Genomic DNA, 8,074 nt, shown 5'->3' with positions numbered 1-8,074 from the left:
GGGAGACTTTGACCGTTAACATTTTGACCAAGTTCGACTTTAGGTGAATTTAAGGGTTTTGAGTTGTAATTTAGGGATTGGTCCCAGACTGTTGATTAGGTGACATGTAGTACTGGTTTTTAGATTTGTGAAAGTTGTGAGGTTATTTGGTAGACTGCAAGGTGAGTTTTCTCACTATACATTGTACTAAAATATGTGTTCTTATGTATATGATGTTGTTATGCAGTAGCAATCTGTTAGATTGGTAGATCTACTATGATTACGTTTGCTGTTTTGTTATTGTTTTATGCATATGTCGACATAGTGCGGTCGGGTTGAGGGGGTACTGCTTTGTGTTATAGACCAACAAACCCAGGAGTAATCTATTCTTAATGTGTGGGCTCGAGGGCAATCTAGTCATAAGTTGTGGGCTCGGGGGCAATCCAGTAATAAGTTGTGGGTTTTGGTAGGGGCAATCCAGTCTTATGTTGTGGGCCTAGCATGCATGCATTGTATATGTATTATTGTGTGGGTTATTTTAGGAGAAGTCACTAACCTTTGGCTTATAGTTGTGGATTTAAATATTTCGAGGTACTTCAGATAATCCCACAACTTATGATTGGATTGCCCTTGAGCCCACACATTATGACTGGATTGCTCCCACGTTTATTGGGCTAGTAATTATCTATAATTTTAGAAAAAGGCAAGAGATAAACAAAATAAATTGAAAACCCTACGAGGCTAGCAATTTTCGATAAAATCAGTATAAACCTAGTTTTTTAGATTTTTTTTTCAGTTTTTCATCAATGTGCATATTATAGAAAAAAAACCCTATGCTATGATAACAATGATGAGATTTCTAGGTTAAAAAACAAATGAAATATGCAACAGAATCATAAAACTGTTATATGGGAAAAACGTAGAGATTTGTCTTTTCTCAGAATAACAACATACGATGAAAAATATAAAATAACAAGGTATACTAGAAAATCACATCGATTGGAATGCATACCTTGTGTTATAATCGTATATAACACTTCTTGATTCTCAAGTCTTCCTTGGCAAGCTAGCACCAATAGTGTAGATACATCAGATAGCTCACACCCAAAACCCTAGAATGCTAGAAACAAAAAGGAGAGAGAATGTTGGAGTAGATTTTTCAGATTCTTCTTATCAAGAGGTTTGGCCGAAAATATGATGTCTAGGGTCTCTATTTATAGTTGGTGGGTCACCAGGATAAACCCTAAATTGAATACTAAATATTCCAAATTTATCTTATTCAAATTGATTATCCTTATCAGCTATAAGAGGCATCCAGAACCCTTTTGGAACCTAATAGAAATCGTCCAAGGTAGGAGGGTTGTAGAATTACCTTCTTTGCTTAACTATTAAAATTTACAGTTCAACCATTGTGCTTTTAATTACTTCTAGTTAGTCAAAAACTAATTTCCAATTAATTCTAAACCATTTCCAATTAAGTTATTAACCAAAAAATTAATTAACAAACTATTTCCTCACTCGCCTAAAGTTGTTTCTAGCTATTTCTAGTTCTTGAGGGCAACCCAAAAAGATATTTGTTTTTATTCCATAAAGTTATATCAATTTAGTTATGACATTAGACATCTTAATCCAACAAGTTAAAGAATAAAGGGGATGATTTATTATATCTAAAGGATATATATATATATATATATATATATATATATATATATATATATATATATATATATATACTAGGTACGTTCGAAGGGCCGTGCTAAGCACGACCCAAGACCGGTCCAAATGTAAAGGTTACTAATAAATTCAAATAATACTCTTAATAAAAAAGTACAACCTTGTAGTTGTGTATGTGTTCCAAAGCACAATTGTTATAAAAAAAATTATAAGTATAATGTTTTAATGGAATGGAATAAAAGTACAATAGGGTTATTGCGGTATAAATGAAAACAAACACCAACTTTTTTTTTGAAAGAGAAAATGTGCGCACTTAACCAACAAACGCCAACTTGTCGACTTTCCAAATGACCATCACTTACAATATCATAACAACCTCCTATAAGATACTTGTAGAAGTATTTGTTTGACTATTTAATATAAACACCCAAAACGATTTTACCTTTTCAGTGTTCTCCAAATCACACCTTTGACTACGGTGGGCTTTGACCTTTGAAACCTTGTTGGTTTCTTGAGGATGATCTACACAATATTGCATGTGATCCTTCAGTTTGGACCTGATCATGTAATATGGGAATTTATAAACACATACTAACATACACTAATTAATAAATATAAGAGTGCCAATTATTTTGAAGCTTCTTTTCTATACAAACCAAAGCTTTAGTAGTCTAAAGCACAATTGCAGGGCTCATTTTTTAGGATAAAAGCATAGCAAAATTTGACAACTATTAACAGTAATTATAGGTTATCTAATTTGAATTGTGTGTTAAAGCCAACCCATGTTACCCGGTTAACATTAAAGATTTGAGTGACGGGTTCTTCATGGATGTGAAATTAACGAAAAACGCATCATTGCAAAAGTAAAACTCATCGAGTTAGACAAACAAGTAGATGACTTTTATTGATAAACCAAACTTTAAATTATTTATAATCTTTCTTGTAGAGAGTTGTAATTAACAAAATATAATTTTCGTTTAATCTGATCCACTACATTTACTTCAATCATAATACCCATGATGTACAAGTTCATTTATATTTGAATCATACATTATGGACTTATATAGTTATAAAAGTATATTTTCCAAACCCCAAGACATACTAAGCCATCCATATTTCCATTATGCACGAAAACAATGTCCAAAAGCTCATCTACAAATGGAAGTATGATGCTATAACAAACATATAGTAATGAAAGTAAATCGCTATTTATTGCATATTCAGAAAAAAAGATTGTTGATTTATTCAAGTAATAAGGAGAAATAGAAAATTACCTTAATATATTATAGACAAATATTGTTAATGAGTATGAGACTTAGTGTCACCATAGAAGGATAGACCTACAAAAGATGGTTATACCAAGACTCCAACACCGATGACCTGAATGTTCATTCTTATTGATTAGAACTTAATAAGTATAAAAATCATAAAAAATGAAATAATATGATGTTCGAAAAGCTAAAGATTAATTTATGAATTGTTAGTATGTATTTTGACTAACTCAGACGCTACCAAAGTCCGAAAGTTGTATTATTTCTATTAGAAAATCCTCTTTAACTAAAGGAAGTAATATAATCTTTCTTTTTTTTTCTTAATAGACTTGATGCATAAAGTTATACATGAATGCTTCTTTTTAAGTTAATGAAGATGGAACTACTTAATACAGAAAATCAGGGAAGAGGCTTTCCTCATTAAGTTTTAACTATTTTCACAAATTTGTTGTCATTTACTATTTTCACATATTTTCTGTTATGTTTTTTAAACACTGTTCATCCATTCAAATTTTTATCTTCACAACATAAAGGAAAAAAAAAAGAATCAGCACCTTAGAATAAGATAATTATAATGGTAAATAACAACTACATACTATAAAATGAAATCAATACCTTCTTTATCTTAGGCCTAGAAAACTGCTTGATGATGATCCAGGCCTGCAAAAAACATTGAAAATGAAGGAGCCAGTGAGTTCCTGTAATTAAGCATAAAACATAGTTCCATATTAACCTTTTGACTTTTCATGTAATTTCAGTATGAGCTTAGATGATTACCAGATTGTTAATGTTAGCCCCCAACAACAAGAAAGAGGAAATTTACCTGAGGTTACCAATAAAAAACTAAAAAATAAACAAACGAATCTGAGTGCATCTTCATCCCTTGTTCATATGGTGGAGTCCGTTCACACACACACACAAAAAAAAAAAAAAAAAAAAACCCATTTCGAATAACTGAAAGTAAACATAAAAAAATTGAAGATGTTGCGTTGTGTTAAGCCATAGAATTAGAAGATAACAATTATGAAGATGCTCTATCGTCTTAAATCATAGTAGAAAAAGAAAGAAATAAGGTAAAATGGCTTACCTATTAATCTTCAACCTGGATGTTTTATTGAATAGCTTTAATTTTGAACTTCCATCTTCAATTTCAAGTTTGTTGGGTTTCTTTTTTAAGCTTGGGTTCGTGTTCTCTGATGGTGTAAGAAATCCCCCATTGTTTAACTACAGTTAAAAATCAATAGGACAACGAACAGTTGGAGAAAAAGGGAACCTTCCTGAAAATTGCCAAATAAGAAGAGTTGGGTGTCAATAGAAGTAGGCCAGAGAGAGATAGAGAAAGAGTTCGAGTTAAGTGGAGAGAAAAAGAAGATGAAGATAACAGAGTGTTCAAGATTTGCATGCATCAGGCTCTTCTTTGAGACAAAGCGGTGGGCATAGAGAATTACGAACAATTGTCCTCTCTATGAAACATGGTGGTCTTCAAACCGAAAGGAGACGATCGCTAAGCTCAGCCAGTGTCTTCTAACCTGAAGGTATGTTAAACAAAAATACCCTCTAAAATTCCAATACAAGATGATTTATCCTTATCGGAACCAATCTTATGCAAAAAATGGTAATAAAAATCTACAAATTACCAAACAAATAGTTTAACCTGAGTGTGAAGTAGAGATAGAAGAAACTTGAATGTACTTATTGGAGCAAACAGAGTTGTTTTGGTTATGGTAGATTGTAATGAATCATAGAACTCTACTTTGTCCGAAGATGAGAGAGGATAGAAATTTAGGGCTCAGATTGTGGTGAATGATGGAACCCTAGGTGGAGAAAACAAAGGGAAAATGTGGATTGGAGGTGATGGTGCACTCGGGGAGAATGAAAAAGAGACGGAGAGGCCGAGAGGGAGAAGGAAAGAATAAGACGAATGTTGGGAAATGGGAATGATAAGCGGTAGTTGATGTATAATAGCGTGGCACATACTCCTATTCAGTGGAATCGTACTAATTCATCTGTGGACTATCCAAGAGAGAAAAATAGAGCGGCAACCCATCCATCAGGATCCGACCCGGAAGAAAGCAACTTTTATTAATACCCATAAATTCCATAGAAATCCATCAAAAATCCAGAAAAATCCCGTCATATTCCACACTCATCCACCTCACCCCATTTTGCTCCGTTCTTAAGGCATAGGCCTTACTTATATATATAAGATATATATATATATATATATATATATATATATATATATATATATAGAGAGAGAGAGAGAGAGAGAGAGAGAGAGAGAGATAGATAGATAGATAGATACAGGTAAGGGTGGGGAATTATTGAAGTTTTCTCATGGAAAACTCTCCAAAAAGACACAAGTTTTTTCGTAACTTAGAAGTTGGTTGATAAGGATCTAATCGGGTCCGTTCAAATGTTTATGTCTGACTATGTTTTGTATTATCCTTACATGTATCATGGATTTATATGCTTCGTTGATGCCAATTGGTTCAATCTTTAATTTACTTGATGATTTAATCATCTAAATTTGTATGCTTGGTTGATTGAGTTCTTCATAATTATTTTTTTGAATGGGTGGTCGCTTTTGATGGTTAGTTGAAATGTTCGAAGGCTTATGTAACTATTGATTTTTACCTTTGATCCCACTTTCGTATGTAATTTTAAAGTTTTATTGTCATGTATTAATGAGTATGCCAAAGAATCGTTAGAAATGTTTAGTTAGCTTTTTGACTTCATAATCTTATTTTTGCTATAATTCTATTTCTGCTACAATTTTATTATAATAATTTTTTTAGTTTGTTGTAGTTTTTAATAAAATCATGGTTCCAAAATAATAATAATAATAATAATAATAATAATAATAGAATATTCATAAGGATAATATGTGTATACCCATGTAAATGTCCACTTTATTATGTCGTGGGGCACTAAATATATTTATTTAAAGCAGCGTTTGGTGTTTAACGTTTTCTAACAGGGACAAATAGACAGCAGCTTTTTATAGTTGCTCATAAAGTTAAAGCTGATTTATCACAACTCCATAAATAAAAGCAAATATATAGGACTATAGGTATTGGAGTAGGCTAAAAAAAATTATTTAGGATATGATAATAAATGCTGACAATTTGAATAAAAAATGCTAGTATTATAGATCTTTTTGAAATATGTATAAACTTTTCAATATTATATATATATATATATATATATATATATATATATATATATATATATATATATATATATATATATATATATATATATATACGTACGAAATCAGACACACAAAGACATAATATTTAATATGGTTGATAAAGATGACGATCCTAAAAAATAATTTTATTTATAAGCTCAAATAGAGTTACAAATAAAGAATGACAATTTAATACTTCAAAATCACCTAAAGATTACCTTTTATATATATATATATATATATATATATATATATATATATATATATATATATATATATATATATATATATATGGTGAGGTTCAATAGATAATCATAATTAACCAATGAACCAATCTTTTTTTTCAACTTTCAGAACTTAATTTTTATCAAAAAAAAAAAAACTAAAAATACAGAAATTCATAATTTTTTTTTATCATTTTTCCAATAATATAAAATTCTAATTTTTTTTACGTCAAATTCACAATGTGAATCTTCGAAAATTCACAACATGAATCCGAAAAATATTTTTCACATTCACAATGTTAATATATAAATTTAGATATTTTTAGATTTTTTTTCGATAAATAATAAGATCTAGAAATTGAAAAAAATATTTGGTTCCTTAAAGAACCCATAATTATGGTTCTCTATTGAACTTTTCCATATATATATATATATATATATATATATATATATATATATATATATATATATATATATATATATGTCAGGATTGGACCTAAAATCTTAATGGGATCGACTCATCTAATCTTAGGGCCAAACTAATGTGAACAAATTAAAAGATGTCACATAATCACTTCTTGAGACTTTCACCTTGGAAATGTGCATAGGCACCGACCATACATCTGGGGCCGCACATAACTTGCCCCAACATAATAATTGGGGCACACTTAGCTATGAAGGGGGAGCATCGTGTTCCAAGGGGTGCATCCTACTCCAATGGGGTGTATCCTGCTCCAAAAGGGTGCATCCTGATCAAGGGTTGCGGATATTGATCAAGGGTGTCACATTTTTCTGAAGAGAGAGTACACACTAATGACCAAGAGCACATCTTGATGCCTCCAACACATCTCCCAAAAGACTAAACACTTTTTCGACTTAGCATTATCTTGCTAATATCACATTCTCTTCATAGGAGCACCTTTATTCAATATATCATCTTTGCACAACCAGGGACACTTCTTTTCTGCAAGATCACATTTGTGTAACCAGGGGTACAGTTGCACCATTGTTCATTATCATGTTCCACCTCATTTAGAATGCAATAATGTTTTTCAAAATGCTTATACAAGTCTTCCATGGCTTCAATTCTCAAGTCTTATTTAATAATCTCCACCTTAACTTGAGTATACTCCAAGTTACATAAACCAAGAACTCCCTCACTCTCCTTACAAAAATGCCCTTTAGGGACTTATGCTCAAGACGGAGATCAGACAATTTTTTTCCACCCAGAGCTATGGTACTTTGCTGGAGATGCAGAAGGCCGCCAGGAGGCGTGAGATTGAGATTGATTTACAGACGAGGGAGTAGAGGTTGGCCCCGACGTAGTCGCAACCTACGCCAGAGCGGTTTAAGACTGCTGATGTCAGATTTAGGGGCTGGAAGGGCCACACTTGTGTGAAGTGCAGCAAGGTGCATGAGGGTGCTTGTCGATCATCTTCTGGATGCCACAATTATGACCAACGGGGCCATATGGCATGGGATTTCCGCCAACAGGACCCAACACTCAGTTCCAGGATGTGTTATCATTGCAACTAGGTTGGCCATGTGAAGGCCAACTGCCCATCGCTTCTGCTAGGTCGACGCAGGCTCTAGTGCCAGCTACTTTGAGGATCATTGATGGGAGTCTGAGCAGGGCGGAGCCCCCAAGGGCTTGAGGTCGCGCTTTCCAGCTTACTGCCGAGGAGGCTAGAGCAGCTCCAGATGTTGTGAATGGTATATTTCTATCCATTATT

The 8,074-nt window shown here is 32.5% G+C and overlaps 1 long non-coding RNA gene across 1 annotated transcript; it reads right to left on the bottom strand.

Annotated features, from left to right (window-relative positions):
• Positions 1–2,905: 2,905 nt before the first annotated feature.
• On the bottom strand, positions 2,906–5,034 carry LOC145051641 (uncharacterized). Its single transcript, XR_013683748.1, has 3 exons — positions 4,579–5,034; positions 3,540–4,453; positions 2,906–3,033 (listed from the first exon to the last, which is right to left on the bottom strand). It is a non-coding gene; the product is annotated as an uncharacterized LOC145051641 (long non-coding RNA).
• Positions 5,035–8,074: the final 3,040 nt, after the last annotated feature.

This window comes from Lactuca serriola, chromosome 5 (genome assembly GCF_051521515.1).
Source record: "Lactuca serriola cultivar US96UC23 chromosome 5, Lser_US96UC23_V15, whole genome shotgun sequence".
Lineage (NCBI taxonomy): Eukaryota > Viridiplantae > Streptophyta > Magnoliopsida > Asterales > Asteraceae > Lactuca > Lactuca serriola.
This window is presented reverse-complemented; position numbering and strand designations above follow the sequence as displayed.